This window comes from Miscanthus floridulus, chromosome 8 (genome assembly GCF_019320115.1).
Source record: "Miscanthus floridulus cultivar M001 chromosome 8, ASM1932011v1, whole genome shotgun sequence".
In the NCBI taxonomy this organism is placed as follows: Eukaryota; Viridiplantae; Streptophyta; class Magnoliopsida; order Poales; family Poaceae; genus Miscanthus; species Miscanthus floridulus.
Window position 1 is genome coordinate 26,188,143 of NC_089587.1, and position 17,162 is coordinate 26,205,304.

Here is a 17,162-nt window from a genome sequence, read left to right on the forward strand (position 1 = left end):
CTCCACGACCCTGCAGCCACACAGACAACACAGAAAGAGACCCTTCCTCCTCAGAAACAGCACCTACCCTCCAGACCTCACATTCGCGCAAGGAAAGGAAAAAAAAAACACAAGCTAAGAAACTTGAGCTGCAACTAAAAAGGAGAACACAAGATATCTTTGCTTTAAGCACAAGTCACCAGCGCTCCATCCCTGCCATCACCTTCTCCACCACCGCTTCCTTCTTTGCTCCATCCTTTCTTGTCATCTTGATCCACTGCTTCATAAAGCCAAGAGACTTATAAGCTACTTGTTTAGGCGATTTGATCACAATGTTAGAAAAAACTAAGTCGTTTCTAGTTTTCCAAATAGACCACCCCACAGCCGCCATCACCCACCACACTATCTCGTGATCATCCCTATTCCCCTGTACCAGAAAAAGATCTTGAAAATTTGTGATAGAAATTGGGGCACTCTGTTAGATAATCCACGCTCACTTCAGCTCCTAGTTTCTCTCCGGCTGTTAGACAATAACTGAACTCGGTCTTAGCCAAGCCGAATGTGTTGTGTACAGCCTGATGCATGCTGCGTTCATGCAGAGGCTCTCCTTGTTTCTAGCTCTAGTGGTCATCAGCGCGCATTGCGTTCTCGTCTGTGGGATGGCACGGACCAGTCGGAGGTCGTGGCGTGCGCGTGGTAGAAGTAGTGGCGATCTGCATACTCCAGTCGTGGGATGGCGCGGCAATGGCGGAGCGTGGAGGTCGCAGCGTCGTGGCCGTTCGTGGCTACATTGTAGCTTTGTAATTTTGTCTACTTAAGTTGCAATACAGAGTCAGAAAAGCTGCGCTAGTTTGCGGCACCAAATTGCGAGTGTCTTCCACTGCTCTTGTGTGCGTTCTCTGAATTACAGTGCACTGTCTTCCTCTCCGGCGGAGGGCGATGGCGTGTGAGAGACTACACACTCGGCCATCCTAAGCTGTCCCTGGCCCAACACCACAATATCCTTGCAATTGGGCACTGAAATAGCAGATGGTTAGCTGATTCCTCTTTGTCACAGAATTTACAAACATCTGCTTTATCCCAGTTTCTCCTCTTCAATTGCTGAGTTGTTTGGATTCTGTCATGCCATGCCATCCACAGGAAAATTTTCACTTTTAATGGGATTTTGGAGTTCCAAATTTCCATCATTCTGATATCCACTACTCCAGCAAAAGTAATATATCTGTACATGCTCCTTGTGGAGTACTTTCCTGACTTTTCCAGCTTCCAAGTAACTTTGTCATCCACTTCTGTGAGGTTGATCCTCTCTAATTTGGTCATCATCTCTCTCTCCACTCCTCCATTTCAAGATTTCCAAAACATCTCCTGTAACTGAGGCCCCATTTAGATTCAAAATTTTTTGGATTTTGGCTACTGTAGCACTTTCGTTTGTATTTAGCAATTAGTGTCTAATTATGGACTAATTAGGTTTAAAAGTTTCGTCTCGCAATTTCTCACCCAACTGTGCAATTAGTTTTTTTTCGTCTATATTTAGTATTCCATGCATGTGCCACAAGATTTGATATGACAGCGCAAAATTTTTTGGAATCTAAACAGGGCCTGAGATTCCATGACAACTCCCCAGCTGTCATGGAGAAGAAAATAGTTTTAGAAACTGCAGACCGATAGACAGTAATGATGACTTGTGCTTAGTACGGAGTAACTACTAGTAATATGAATTGTTTATTAGCTTGGTAATAATGACAATGCACGTCGTACATTTTCGAATACTCATCGATCAAATCAAATAGTGAAGGGGAAAAAAACTCTGAGGCCCCGTTTGTAACGCAGAAATAAAAAATACGGAAATAGAAAAAAATGTACAAATGGGTAAGTATATTATGGTAAAACAGAGGAAAGAAAAAATATGAAAAATAGCTAGAAGGGGTGTTTGGAACGCATGAATCCATAATACAGTAAAAACGTATGGAAACAGGCAAGCGAGAGCAGCCACGTGATGAGAGACAGATAGGGCACGCCAATCGCCTAATTTCCATTTATTTCAGGTGAATGTTTATTTTCCTCCAAAATACACACAGCTCACACCGTTTCCTTCGGAAGGGAATTTTGCTTTTCCCGTGTTCCAAGCGCCCTAGTTCACTTCCTTTCTAGAGAAAGGCTAGACTCCGAAATTCCTGAAAAGTTCCTCTAATCCAAACAAGCCCTAAGAAGTGAGCTAGTGCCAGCCAAGTTTGAGAAGCTGTTCCGGCCTGTTGCTCTCCGGCGGCCCACCTTGAGGAATGCAGTAAACGTTCTTGGCCGCCCACGCCTGCTCGCAGTTCATCTTCATCGCCTTGTCCTTGGTCTTCATGCTGAGCTTCCTCTTGGCGATCGACAGCGTGCTCTTCTCGTCGGCGCCAGCGTCGAAGGACTCCTTGAGCAGCTTGTTGCCCTTCACGTGGCTCAGGAACCGGCGGCGAGGAACCGCCGCAGGAAGTTGAGCTGCACCATCTTGGCCCACGACGACACCTTGATGGACTTGCGCCGATCCGACGACGTCTGCAGCGCCTTCTTGGGCCGCTCGCCGCGCTCCATGTACGCCGAGACCTGCCCGGAACAGCTCCTTCTGCTCCACGAGCAGCGCCCTGTCTGCGCCCTTGCCGCCGGCCTCGGCGGCCAGGTCTGACACCCGGGCCTGCACCGCCTCCATGTCCTTGCGCGGGGTGTGCTGCGTCAGGTTCAGCTCCACGCACACCGCCAGCGCCTCGCCGGCGGCCATCCGGACGGCGCGGTCGTCGGCCTGGAGCAGCCCCGCGAGGGACGCGACGGTCGCGTTCCAGGCGGCGCGGTCCGCCTTCCGCTGCGCGTCCGTGATGGTGGCGGTGGTGAGGAGGAACGTCCACGTGGAGAGCGCCGCGCTCACCAGCTGGGCGGCGCTCGCCTTGCCCGAGACCACCGCCTTGGGGTAGGGGGACCTCGAGCTCGGGTTCGGGGACACGACGCCCCAGATGGCCTTGAGCGACCGCTCCGCGTCCTCCGTGCCCAGCGCGCCGGCGAAAGTGACGGCCGCGAGGGAGTCGAGCACGGCGGCCACCGTCGTCGGGTCCATGGACGACGGCTGCTGCAGCGTCCGGGCCAGCATCGGGAACGACTCGGCCAGGATCTCCGTGGCGCCGCCGCCGTGGAGGGTGAGCGCGAGGAGGCCGACGGCGCGGTACGCGAGGCGGGCCTCCTTGGCGAACGCCGGGGCAGCGCTCCCTTTCTTGATGGAGACGCCGCACACGGCGAAGATGACGAGGGGCCTGCCGTCGGTGGCCTCGTCGAGCGGCACGACGCCGCCCTCCAGCGCGCCGACGAGCGACGCCAGCGCCGCCTCCCGCGTGGCTGCGGAGGAGAACTTGTCGTGGAGCACCGCCACGCACATGTCCGTCACGTCCTTGGGGTTGAAGTTGACGGACGGTGCCACAGCGGGGCCTTCCCAGCCGACGCCTCGCCGCCTGCAGCCTTCTTGCCGCCTTCCTTGTTCTTGTGACCCATTGCTATAGTTGATCACGACGGTACGGCACGAAGTCCGTTTTTTTAGCCCGACACAAGCACGGCCCGGCCCGATGACATGCGGGCCCATGCTGGCCCGGCCCGAGGGAGCAGGCCGTGCCTGGGCCGCTGCTCAGGCTCGTGGGCTGGCACGGCACGGCCCGGCCTGAGTCGGTCGGCCCGGCCTACCCCCTCCCCCTCCTTACTCATCCTCCCCTCCCCAAGGCTCAGCGCGGCGTCGCGGCCCAGCCTCCCCGCCTCCCCCCCTCCACATATAAAAGCGCACGGGCCGGCTACACAGTGTAAGCTCGCCCTCGCCTGGCTCGCCCTTCGTCCCCCTTTCCCCACGCGCAAGCTCGCCCTCGCCTGGCTCGCTCCTCCGTCCTTTCTTCTCCACTCAGGTGCGCGCACGTGGGCTCAGGGCTCCTCACCTCCGCTCGCCGGTCGGGATCCAGATCCGAGGGCCGACGTGCCGCCCACCCCCTCTATGGAGTGCCCCTACGGCCCTACCTCCTCTTGCTGCACGCGGTCGGATCCTCCTCGGTGACGTCCACCGTCACCTCCCACGGACTGCCCCTGCCTCCTCCTACCATGCGCGGGTGCGCGGCATCGAGGTCGGCAGCAGCAGCAACGTTGAGCGGGCAGCCTCCTCCATCCTCCACGGATCCAGCCTCCTCCATCCTCCTCCTGGTTCCTACCGCCGGATCCGGCGGTCGCCGCCAGCCCGCCACATCCCGCGACTCGAGCAGCTCGCGCCGACGGCCTCCCCTTCCCCGCCTCACACTCTCTCTCTCTCTCTTTCTCTTGGGCTGTGGTTGCGCGCTTCAGGATGGCCTGGTCTGCACGACCGTACTCGCACCCCGCTTCTCCCCACGCGCGACGCGGGAGACGGGCCTCCTGCCCTCTGTGCCACCCGCTGCCGCCGCCGTTTTGACCTCGTCCTCCGTCCTCTCTCCCTTCCTCTGCTGATGCGGGCCTCGGGCTGGCCTGGCCTGTTAAAAAGGCCGCGCTTTTTGGGCCGGCCCGACACGTAAAGTGGCCCAACGGGCCGTGCCTGGGCCATCGGCTAGGCACGGTGGACTGGGGCGGCATGGCCCGGTGGCCCATCGTGCTCTACCGTGCCATGCCCTGTCAGGCCGTGCCTGGCACGGGCCCGTGCCGGGACGGGCTGGGCGGCCCGAATGGCCATTTATACCCATTGCCGACCGTAGCGGGATCGAGCTGCAGATGCGCGAGCGAGGGATTGGTGCTTTCAGCTGGAGATTGGTCGGGCGGCGCGCTGGCAGTTGCGGCGAGCGACGTGCTCCTTCGGCGAGGCAACGGCGATGCGATGGGGGTGCAGAGGATGGCACGTATGGGTATTTGTAGTGCGAGGGTGGGACGGGAGGCGGAGGCGGAGATGGTGTCGGACTCAGAGTCGGAGGGGCTTGTGTGCGGAGTACGAAGAGCGTGGAGACGGTGGTGGAAAGAATTGGTGTCGTGCACTCGACGCCCCGCCGCCGCCGCCGGAACCAGACGACCCGTTTGTAATTCGGACTTGGGACTGGGCGCGTGCAAATGATGGGCTGATGGACACATTTTCGACAAAGGGCTCAAGGCCAGTCCAGGAACGCGTGCAGCTGGGCCTCACAGGATTGTTGTTACTTGTTACGGATAGTCATGCGGAACAGGCTGAATGGGCTTAGTAACCCCAACAGAGAATGCTAGGCGTTACCAGCTTCGTCGTGTTCCACTAAAAAAACAGTAATGCTCAGCGCGGGCGTCCGTTCGATCGGACACTGTCTTTCTAGGCCTGCTCGGCCCACCAATCCTGTCTCCTCCTCTTTGCGTCTCCCACATCTATCTCTCAAAAAAATATCTACCCACTTGCTCACCCATTGCATGCTTCACGGTGTCATGCGGTCGTGCGTCTGTCCCACTTCGCATTTGCCGTCGTAGCTATTTTCCCGCATGCGCCCCACCCTGTGATGTTCGCTTCTCGCTCCTATCCGTCGTGCATGCCCACATGTGCCTCTCGCTCCTTGTTCCCGCAATCCCACCCACTGCACGCCCACCTGCACCGCTCGCTCTCGTGCCGTTGAGCGCGCCGCCTGCCTCTGCTAGTGCTCGTGGTGCCATCACGTGCTTCAGGTCAGCCCCCGGCCGAGCCAAGGGCACCTGTGAGTGCGGTCCATGGTGGTGTGCTCATGCCCCAAGGCTGGAATCAACCGGCCCTGACCTCCCATCCCATATGTTATAAATGTATGTTTCAAGTGTTTTGGATATTTCAGAGGTATATTGCAAGTGTTTCGTATGGATGTTGCAAAAGTAGATCGGAATGTTGCATATGTAGCAAGTGTTTTAGAGGCATGATATATGTGTTTGTTCAAAATATTTTATCCTGTTTTAGACGTATGTTGCAAGAGTTTTTTATCTGGTTGTTGCACATGTTTCACGCCTATGTTGCAAGAGTATGTTCAAAATGTTTCAGCTGTTTCAGTCTTATGTTGCAATAAGTGTTTTCATGTTGCAATTTGTAAGTATTTTATCTGAATGTTGCATATGTTTCACACACATATTTCAATTGTCTATTCCAAATGTTTCATCTGTTTCAGTCGTATGTTGCATCCAAGTGTTTCATGTTTCAGAGGTAGAGTCATGGGGGTACGGCCTGGGCATCGGGGATCCTATGGACGGGGCGTGCTCGTCCTCATGCCGGCTCTCGCGTCTCGCCCGCCCAGAGATAGAGGAGGGGTTAGGGGAAAGGAGCGGCAGGCGTGGCGTTTCCAGCGAACGCGTGGGCGTCCGGACTCGCGGTCGCGAAGAGTGAGGAGGGGGCAAGGGGGAAGTAGCAACAGGCGTGGCCTTTTCTATGGGCACGCGTGACGAAGGTGGCGCAGGCATCTGGACATGCACTTTTGTCCGAACGTCCGATGCTAGTATCTCCCAAAAAATAGCTTCGTCATGTGCAAAAGAAGATTGGTACACTTTCCTAAAAAAGAAGAAAAAGAAAGGGTCGCTTCTTCGACTAGATGACTAGCACCTAAAATCGTCTTTACATAATTACATTGATGGTTCGGTGTTTTGACGATCCCTACTTTATTGACCGCAACTTTCGTATTTATTATCGGCTTCATCGCTGCAACTCCAGTAGATATTCATGGTATTCATGAGCCTGTTTCTGGTTCTTTACTTTATGGAAAACAATATTATCTCTGATGCTATTATTCCTACTTCTGCAGCGATAGGATTGCAATTTTACCCAATTTGGGAAGCATCATCTGTTGATGAATGGTTATAGAATGACGGTCTCATGAGCAACACTCACGATGTGATTTTTTTGTCAATACTTTGCAGATCGATTGTGTAGGATTGAAAATCATGTACTCCCACTGTCCCTTTTAAGGGTAAGTATGGTATTTGTGCTTATCAAACTTTCTTAAGTTTGATTAGATTTGTAGAAAAAAAATTGTGACATTTATATCTTCAAATAATTTTATTATGGAAATAGATTCAATGATCTATCTAATGATAATAATTATATAAGTATTAATAATTTATTATATATTTGGTCGAAGTTAAGTTTTTTGACTTCTCCAAAAATAAGAATTGAAAGTGCAATCAAGCCTTAATTGTGGGTTTTGGTGATAATGACCACGCAATTAGAGAACTAATAAGATTTATTGAGATGATAAATAGGGAATTTATATTTAAGGGTGCCATACGAAATAAAGGAGCCCCCAATTATAAATGTAGATGACTTTAAACTCAAAGTAGGTTTAAATTCTTTTATATATTGAATTTGAGTATAGAAAAAGCCGTACTATAAAGGGGGGCACAATGCTTAAGCTAATATGTGCTACCAAGTGCTCCAACAACCACATGCATCCTCAGATTCACAGCAAAAACAGTCTATACTTCACTATTACCCTTCTGTCTTGTATGGTGCGGGCTCCGGCTCTCCCGACTCCTTGGTCGCGGGCTCTGGCTCGACCGACCCCTTGGTCATGGGATCTGGCTTGCCCGACCCCTTGGTCGCGGCTCTGGCTCACCTGACCCTTGCGTACGGGCTTCATCTCGCTCGACCCCTTGGTCACGGGCTTCGTCTCGCCCGACCTCGAGGTCGCGGTCCTCCGCCTGGCCTGACCTCAAGGCCACGGGCTTTGTCTCGCCTGACCCTTGGGTGCGGGCTCTGTCTCGCCCGACCTCGAGGCCGCAGGCTTCGTCTCACCTGACCTCTTAGGTGCGGTGTCCGTTGTAGGCCGTGGGTATATATATCTTTCTGTTTCCTCCCCAACGGCTATCTACAATTTAAAGTGACCGTTGGGGGCTAGGGGTATATATACCTTTCCCCTTCCTCCCCAATGTTAACCGAACAAGCTCTCTTCTTCCTCACTTCAGTACGCCCAAAACAGAGCAGGAGCTCTATCTCTCTCTCACTCCATTGTTGACCTCAAGCCCCCAAGCAAATCCATTGATTTTCCCCATCAATCCTTGAGGGATAAGGGTCCAAAACTCGATTAGAGAGCAGCTCTATTGATTCCCAAAGTCTAAAGAGCACTTGGTTCACGTTTTAGCCGGTGGTTGTGTTTGTTACTCTTGGATCTTGGCTCCTAGCCGGCTAGAGCGTCGCCCGCGGAGCTTGCCAACTTGTGTGGTAGCCCTGGGAGGTTTGTAACCATCTTTTGAAGCTAGTAAACTCACCCCTCATCTCAAGAGTTAAGTCTCTTGACTTGAGAACGAGGAAGGGCTAAAAAGCTCTAAGCCTTAGTGGCTAACCTCAACAACGTGGGGGTAGGCAAGCCTTGGTGGCGAGCCAAACAACGGGATAAATCATTATGTCACTTGTGCTTGATTTACATTACTTGCATGACATATTGTTGATTGAGGTGATTTCTAGAGTTTGAGGCTGATCTACTTGTGTGTGGTGTTCCCACCACTTTTAGCTGTCGATCTGTGATCAACTACCCTGTAGGAAGTTAAAAAATTTACCCAATCTAAATTTCGTTGGGTAGATTTTGAACTATGAACTAATCTCTCCTGCAGGTGCAGCAGTGTCGCGCTCACAGAGCTGCAGTGCCACGAGTGAATTTAACTTCGGTTTGAGTTGAATTTTTACAGGCCTATTCACCCCTCTCTAGGCGTTCCAGAGATCCTACAAGTGGTATCAGAGCAAGGTTATCTCGTGTGTGCTTCACCGCGTGAGGTATGGAGCCCGGGGGAGGATTCGGTGTTGTGAAGCCCATCAACGTCGATCCAAAGGAAGTTGGGTTGCATGACAACGATAGTAGCGAGTTTAGCACCTCTATAGCAAGCAACCCCACTCTCCCACAGCTAGAGGCGATCGATGCCGAAAAAGCTCAAAATGAAGAAGAAAGAGGAAGAAGGGCAGCCAGAAAAGAGAAAAGAGAAGCAAGAGAGAAGTAGCAGCAATGGTTAGAAGAGAAGAAAGCAAGAAAAGAAGAAAGAAGACTCAAGAGAGAAGCTAGAAGAAAAAGAAGAGAAGCAAGAAAGAAGAAGGAACAAGAAGCAAAAGCCTCAAATACAACTTCAAGTGAGCTATCTAGTAGCTTCGAAGATGGTGATGATGATGAGTCCTACCAAGTGTATAGCAAGAAGGACAAGAATGGAAAGGGCAAGAAGAATAACGACGACAAATATGCCGCTGTATCCTTTAACTATTCTTCTATGTCTATAACTAGCCATGATCGCAAGTCCTTCATCAATGTGCCCGCGGACAAGTTACCTCATTTCAATGGGACTAACTTTGCCAAGTGAAAGCACTTGATGAGAGCCTATCTTATAGGTCTTCATCTTGGCATTTGGGAGGTTATTTGCAATGGATTTGAGCCACCGGTTGATCCCAAGAATCCAACCATAGAAGAAATGAGAATCATCCACCTCAACGGTCAAGGTACTAGTGTGCTACTTTTTGCCTTGGATTGTGATGAGTACAATAGAGTGATTGGTGTGGATATTGCCAAGCAAATTTGTGATACTTTGCATCTTGCACATGAAGGAGTTGACAAAGTGAGAAATGCAAGAATTGATTTATTGATGTCCAAACTCAACCAATTTGTTATCTTGGATAGAGAAGGGCCACAAGAGATGTTTGATAGGTTGATGACCATGGTGGGCAAGATTAGAGGCTATGGTTGTGATGAGCTAGATCACAAAGTTGTCAAGATTATGTTGGAAGCTTATTCACTAAGAAATGAGACCGTGGTAACTCTAATTAGAGACAAGAAGAAGTTTGAGTACTTCACACCAAATGATGTACTTGAGAGGAGAAGAAGCAAATGAGAGGAAGAAGCTTGGAGAATTGCAAGCAAAGTTAGAAGGCATCAAGATCAACAAGGATGTAGCTCTCAAGGCCAACAAATCAAGCAAGCAAGGCTCTACTAGCAAGTCTAAGACCAACAAGCAAGCTTCAATTAGCAAGCCCAAAGCAATCAAGCAAGTTTAAGAAAGAATAGAGACCACCTCATCCTCTAGTGAGAGTAAACATGATGATGACCAATATGAGAAAGTGGATGATGTTGCTCTCATTATGAGGATGTTTCACAAAGGGTTGAAGAAGCAAGGGTACAAGGTAGTAAAGAGGAAGTTTCTAAACAAGAAGAAGAGGACATGCTACAATTGTGAAAGCACCGACCATTTTATTGCCAAGTGCCCACATGAGATCAAGGAGAACAAGTATGAGAAAGAGAAGAAGGTGGACAAGGCCAACCGGAGAAAGAGCAAGAAAAACATGGGAGAAGCTCACATTGGGCGTGAATGGGATTCATCTATTGTAAGCTCAAGTGAAGAAGATGAAAAAGTTGCAACCATTGCTATCCATGAGCCATCTTCTTCACCAAGACTCATCACCAACATATCCGATGATGACTACTACTCCTCTCACATTTGTCTTATGGCAAAAGGTGAGAAGGTAAAATATAAATCCAAAGCCAAAGCTCCTCAACCTCCACCTCCTAGTGATATCTCTAGTAGTGATATTAGTGATAGCTCTAGTGATAAAGAGATTGATAAATTAACTAAGAACTTAGATGAAAAGACCAAATTATTCATCACTAAACTAATGGAGAACTTAGAGAGTGTCTAAGCCAAGCTAGAATCTAGAGAGAAAACTCTTATCCTCCAACAAGAGGATCTCTACATTGCTAGCAAGGAAGCTCTTGCATTAGAGAGAAGTGAGGTAGAATCCTTGCGCAAGGCCTTGGCCAAAGAACAAGGGGACTATGCTATCACAAAGAAAGAAAATATTGCTCTCAAGAAAAAGTATTATGACTTAGATGAAAAGCACAACGAACTTGAGCTGCAATATAACATTCTTTGGGATAGCAACTCACATCCCTCTAAGGCAAAGGATACCTCTACTACCTCCATTAGTCAAGGTTGTGGAAAATGTTATAATATTGATTTGAATGCTTATTCCACTAACCTTGCTAACATGGAGGCAATGAGAAAAGAAATTGCTAGACTTAATAAGATCATTGGCAAGGGTTGCTTGAGTGGTAAGGCTCAAGTAAGTGACAATAAAGCAAATGATTCAAAAGTGCCTCAATTCAAGCAAGGGAGACACCCCTCAATCAAGCATGGGCTTGGGCACACTGCAGGAGCCAAGACAAATGGAAGAAAAATCATAAATGGTTATGAGTGTGTCAAGTTTGAGAGGAAGGAAAGAGTTGGTATAGATCGGCCTACATTGACAGTGATAGTGCCGTAGTCCAGAGCGACAGTGCCGCACCGCGGTAGTGCCATAGTGAAGGCCGACTATGCCGCTCCCCGCAAAAATGGGAAGGCTATCAATTCTGCTCTTAATCAAACTAAGCCCAACAAGAAGGTGTCCCAGCAGAAACAGGTTATGCAGAAACCAAAGGAATCAGTGTGGGGCACTATGAATAAATATGCATACCAACCAAAGTTTCAACCACCTCGACAAAGCTTGACTTCGTATTTTGTTTTAAGGAACAACAGTAGTGGAAAAGTGGTTGCCAAATATGTTGGAAAGGAAGCCAATACATATAGGAGTACTTCTATTTGGGTTCCTAAATTTCTTGTGACTAACATGCAAGGCCCCAAGTCAAATTGGGGACCTAAATCAAGCAACTAAATCTGTTTTGCAGGCATACTCCTCCGGTGGGTCAAGTTGGGTGCTTAATAGTGGATGTACAAATCATATGACCGAAGAAAGGATTATGTTCTCATCATATACCCCAAAGATGGACTCAAATGAAAATATTCTCTTTAGAGATAACTCTAAGGGGGATGTGATTGGTCTCGGTGAAGTTGCTATAACCCTTCAGCATTCAATTACAAATGTTTTATATGTTAATTTGTTATGTTATAATTTATTGTCCGTCTCTCAATTATGCGAGATGGGCTTTAATTATCTCTTTACGAATAAGGGTGTGGACGTCTTTAGTAGGGAGGATTCCTCTATTATCTTTACAGGTTATTTAAAGAACAAGCTTTACCTAGTTAATTTCAATAAAAGTAAAGCTAATCTTGAGACTTGTTTAGTGGCAAAATCTAGCATGGGGTGGCTTTGGCATCGTTGACTAGCCCATGTTGGGATGAGGAACTTGGCCATACTTCAAAAGGATGAACACATCTTTGGGCTAACAAATGTTCACTTTGAGAAAGATAGGATATGTAGCTCTTGTTAAGCTGGAAAGCAAGTTGGCGTACCTCATCCACCAAAGAGCATCATGACCATGATGCAACCATTGGAGCTCATACACATGGATCTCTTTGGACCGATCGCCTACCTAAGTATCGGGGGTAACAAATATGGTCTTATTATTGTTGATGATTATTCCCGTTTTACTTGGGTATTTTTCTTGTTTGATAAGTGTCAAGTTAGAGACAAAGTGAAGACTTTTGTTAGAAGAGCTCAAAAGAAGTTCGGTCTCCCCATCAAGAAAATGAGAAGCAACAATGGGACCGAATTCAAGAACACCCAAGTTAAGGGGTTTCTTGATGAAGAGGGCATCAAGCATGAGTTTTTAACTCCATACACCCCTCAATAAAATGGTGTGGTAGAGAGGAAGAATTGTATACTAATTGACATAGCAAGGACAATGCTAGATGAGTACAAGACGCCAGACCTCTTTTGGTGCGAAGCTATCAACACCGCTTACCATGCCATCAACCGCCTCTACCTACACAAGAAGTTGAAGAAAACTTCATATGAGCTTCTAACCGGTAACAAACTAAGGGTGTCCTACTTTAGAGTGTTTGGGTGCAAGTGTTTCGTACTTAATAAGAAACCCAAAACCTCTAAGTTTGTACCTAAAGTTGATGAAGATTTTCTTCTTGGTTATGGATCAAATGAGCATGCCTATCACGTTTTCAATAAAACCTCTGAGAGAGTTAAAATAGTGGTAGACGTGACATTTGATGAATCTAATGGCTCTCAAGTGGAGCAAGTTGATTCAAGTGTTGTAGGAAAGGAGGATCCACCATGTGAAGCAATCAAGCGATTGGCTATTGGTGATATAAGACCACAAGAAGACGAAGTCACTGAAGTGGAGGTTCCTCAAGCTGCTGATGAACAAAGTTTTGTTGACGTACCTGATGCTGAGGGAGAGCCACCCCCTGTTGCAAATCAGTAGAGCGGCAGTGCCGCACTCCCTCTGACAGCAGCAGCAAGTCCAACTCTGATTCAAGGACAAAACCTACAACCCATATTTGAGCAAGAAGATAATGAAGATCTAGAAGATGGACAAGAGACCATTGATCATCCAAGGCTAAGGCAAACAATACAACGGGATCATCCCATTGACAACTTCCTTGGGAGTCTTCGAAAGGGGGTAACAACTCGTTCATATTTCGCAAACTTTTATCAATATTACTCGTTTGTTTCCTCTTTGGAGTCTCTTAAGGTAGAACAAGCACTTAGAGATCCAGATTGGGTGATGGCCATGCAAGAGAGCTCAATAACTTTGAAAGAAACCAAGTGTGGACCTTGGTGAAGAGACCCAACACCAATATCATTGGCACCAAGTGGGTCTTCCGCAACAAGCAAGATGACAATGGCGTGGTGACAAGAAACAAGGCAAGATTGGTTGCTCAAGGTTTCACTCAAGTAGAGGGCTTGGACTTTGAGGAAACATATGCTCCGGTGGCAAGACTTGAAGCAATCTGAATGCTTCTAGCCTATGCTGCTCATCACAATTTCAAGCTATATCAAATGGATGTGAAGAGTGTATTCCTCAACAGCCCCATTCAAGAACTAGTCTATGTTGAGCAACCACCGGGTTTTAAAGATCCCAAGTTTCCCAACCACGTCTACAAACTCCAAAAGGTGCTCTATGGGCTTAAGCAAGCACCAAGAGCATGGTATGAATGCCTTAAGGAATTCTTGCTTAAACAAGGCTTTGAAATAGGCAAAGCCGACCCTACCCTTTTCACTCACAAAGTTGGTAAAGATATATTTGTATGCCAAATATATGTCGATGACATAAAATTTGGTAGTACTAATCATACTTTTTATGAGGAATTTAGTAGGATCACGACGAAGAGATTTGAGATGTCCATGATGGGTGAGTTGAAGTTCTTCCTCGGATTTCAAATCAAGCAAGTGAAGGCCGAGTAATACTTTTTATGATGTCACTTGGTGGCCATTAAGAGAATCTTAAGATATTTAGTACACACTCCTAACCTTGGTTTGTGGTATCCTAAGGGCTATAAGTTTGATCTACTTAGGTATTCAGATTCCGATTACGCCGGTTGCAATGTAGATCGAAAAAACACTTTGGGGACATGTCAATTCCTTGGACGATCCCTAGTGTCTTGGAGTTCTAAAAAGCAAAATTATGTAGCCCTTTCCACTGTCAAGGCCGAGTATGTTGCGGCCGGTGTATGTTGTGCCCAACTACTTTGGATGAGGCAAACTCTTCATGATTTTGGATGTTATTTCACCAAAATCCCATTATCATGTGACAATGAGAGTGTCATTAAGCTTGTAAACAATCCCGTAAGCCACTCTAAAACCAAGCACATAGACATCCAACATCATTTCTTGAGAGACCACGAAACCAAAGGAGGTATCGAAATTCGCCATGTGAGCACCGAAAAGCAACTAGCCGATATCTTCACAAAGCCCCTCGACGAGTCAAGGTTTTGTGCTTTGTGTAGTGAGCTAAATATACTTTATTCTGATAACATGGTTTGAATTTTAGCATGCCTCTGTTTGATAAACTAGTATCTAGGCAAAAGAGTTGAAAATTTTCATATTGTGCATGAAAATGATTTATAAAAGGCAACTTATGTATCATGATCATGGTCTATATTGATTATTTGTTTCTGGTCATGGTATATAGGTGATATGTGTCCATATATTATACAGAGAGAGTCATATAGATTATAGCTAACTCCCACTGTTTTGGGGAGTGCGGCAGTGTCGCGCCTGCCATGCGACAGTGCTGGGCTAGGCATACTGTAGTACTGCACTTTGAATCTCAATTGAGATTTGGCCCAAATGGTTTTACTGCAGGGCACATTTATTCATCTTATCCTCAGGTCCGTAGTAACTTTTTGCCCTCTCTCTTCCCCCCGACGCCGACGCCCGTGCCTCTCTCTCCTCTCGCGCCCGCGCCGTGGCCGATCTCTGGTAGTGCCACGGTAGCTGCCAGCACTCCCTCAACGTCACTGATAGCTGCTACTACCCCTGATCCAAGCAGTTTCTTCCCTCTCCTCTCCCATCCTCGTTTGAGAAGATAGAGCACGGAGATAATGACCGAAGGGGAAAAAGAAAGATGAATGAGCAAAGAGACAAGGATCCACCTCGCTGTGGTCGAGGGAGGTCAACAGCAATCGACAGTAGTGCAGCTCCAAGGGGACTTGGTGACAGGGGGAGGCGCAAGCAATACATTGAAGATGAGGAGAGGCTGGAGATGACATATCATACCACTAACGCCATTTCTAACACCCCACATCATCTCTCTGAGTTTGATACCAGATACATGAGAGATTTTGATGGTAAGATCATCATGAGATCTTCAGATGACTCCCGCCAACATGCAGTTGTTAACTATTCCAAGAGTTGGAACCTGGTGGAAGAGGCGAGGGGGATTAATCCCTATGCAGTGCGCAAGGATTTGGACATTGATTACAGATTCTGGAATGAGTTTTATTCCAACTTTTATGCCACTGCCATTCTTGCATCCAAGAAAACCAAGATCATCAAGATGCAGTATATTGATTGGGATGAGATGTAGGAGAAGGAGGAGCCTGAGTTTGACAAGGTAATCAAAATTTGTGACAGGTTCCAACTTTTAGACATCATGGATTTCTAGTATAACTAGAATGAGGAGGTCCTTGCATAGTTTCATGCCACATACTTCTATGACCAGACCTCTGATGAGATTCACTAGATGACTGATGGTCGGCACTACCGAGGCGACTTTGTCACTTTCAGCCAGATTCTTGGCTTTGGGGAGGAGCACAGAGGTTACACTTACATTCATGATGAGCCTCGAGCTGAGATCCGTGACATCAATTACATGTGGAGAGATAGAAGGATTGCAGATGGCAAGAGGAGTGGTCTACATAGCTTCTATTACATCCTCAACAACCTCATCAGGAACACCATCAACCCAAAGGATGGAGCAGCTTCAGATATTAATGGCTATGTGAGAAATGTGTTGGCTAGATTTGATCTAGGTGGGTACAGGTTCAATGTCCCTAGATTCAAGTGAACTAAGTTGAGATTTGTAGTGGAGGATGGGAGAAGGGAGCTGCCCTATGCCCCTTACCTCATGTTCATGATTGAGAGGGTCACTGGATTTTATTTTTTGAAGGATGGGTTGCACACCGTCTATAAAATTAAGAAGACCCAGCCAGCTACAACTACTTAGGGAGCGGGGAGGTCTCATGCTCATGTAGATATCCCTAAGTCTTCCCGCTCTAGGTCTCATAGAGGAGGCAAGATGAAGAAGTTTGGCAAGTGGTTGAAGGCAATCTTTGACAAGTGCACCTATGCAGCTGACAAAGCGTATGAGACATAGCTTGAGTAGTGTCAGCAGCCTGGACATGACCTTTCACCACTCCCTCCTATTCCACCTCCTCCACAATAAGACCTTTCGAGTCTCTTCGACACAGATTCAGATGATGAGGAGGAGGAGCAGGGACGAGCAGCAGATTGGGATGAGACCCTAAAGGGATACCATCAGAGACAGGAGCCGAGGCGTTCCACTCGTTCCACTCGCTACACCGCCACTACTCACCGTCAGGGCCGTGCACGTATTGACTCCGACGACGATGATGGTCATGGTGGTGCCGGGACTGTTGCAGAAGGTGTTAGGGTTGTAGGAGGTGATGATATTGATTGGACGGACATCCAGGCAGATGACGTGTAGGTGTTGATCTTTCTTCTTTTTTTCTTCTTTTGGTGCTTTATGCCAAAGGGGGAGAAAATTAGAGGGGTCCAACAACTTTTCGACGCCATGGCCAGCCGTTGTGCTTGATGTCCTATTCGATGAGTGTTAGTCTTCACAAAGTGGAAAGTTTGAGAGTCACTCAAAACTCTAAATTATGAAATAATACTACTATTTGACTTTTTATGTGGGATATGGACATATATTAATCTATGCTGTCACTTGTGATGCAATTATGCTAGAATGTATATCTTTATATGTATCACATGTTGTGTGGTGTCTGTTCTGATCTTTGCTGTTACAGCA

General features: G+C 47.8%; 1 pseudogene; it reads right to left on the bottom strand.

Moving 5' to 3' along the window:
• Positions 1-2,070: 2,070 nt before the first annotated feature.
• LOC136471389 (uncharacterized) lies at positions 2,071-3,495 on the bottom strand (annotated as a pseudogene).
• Between the last annotated feature and the right edge of the window lie 13,667 nt (positions 3,496-17,162).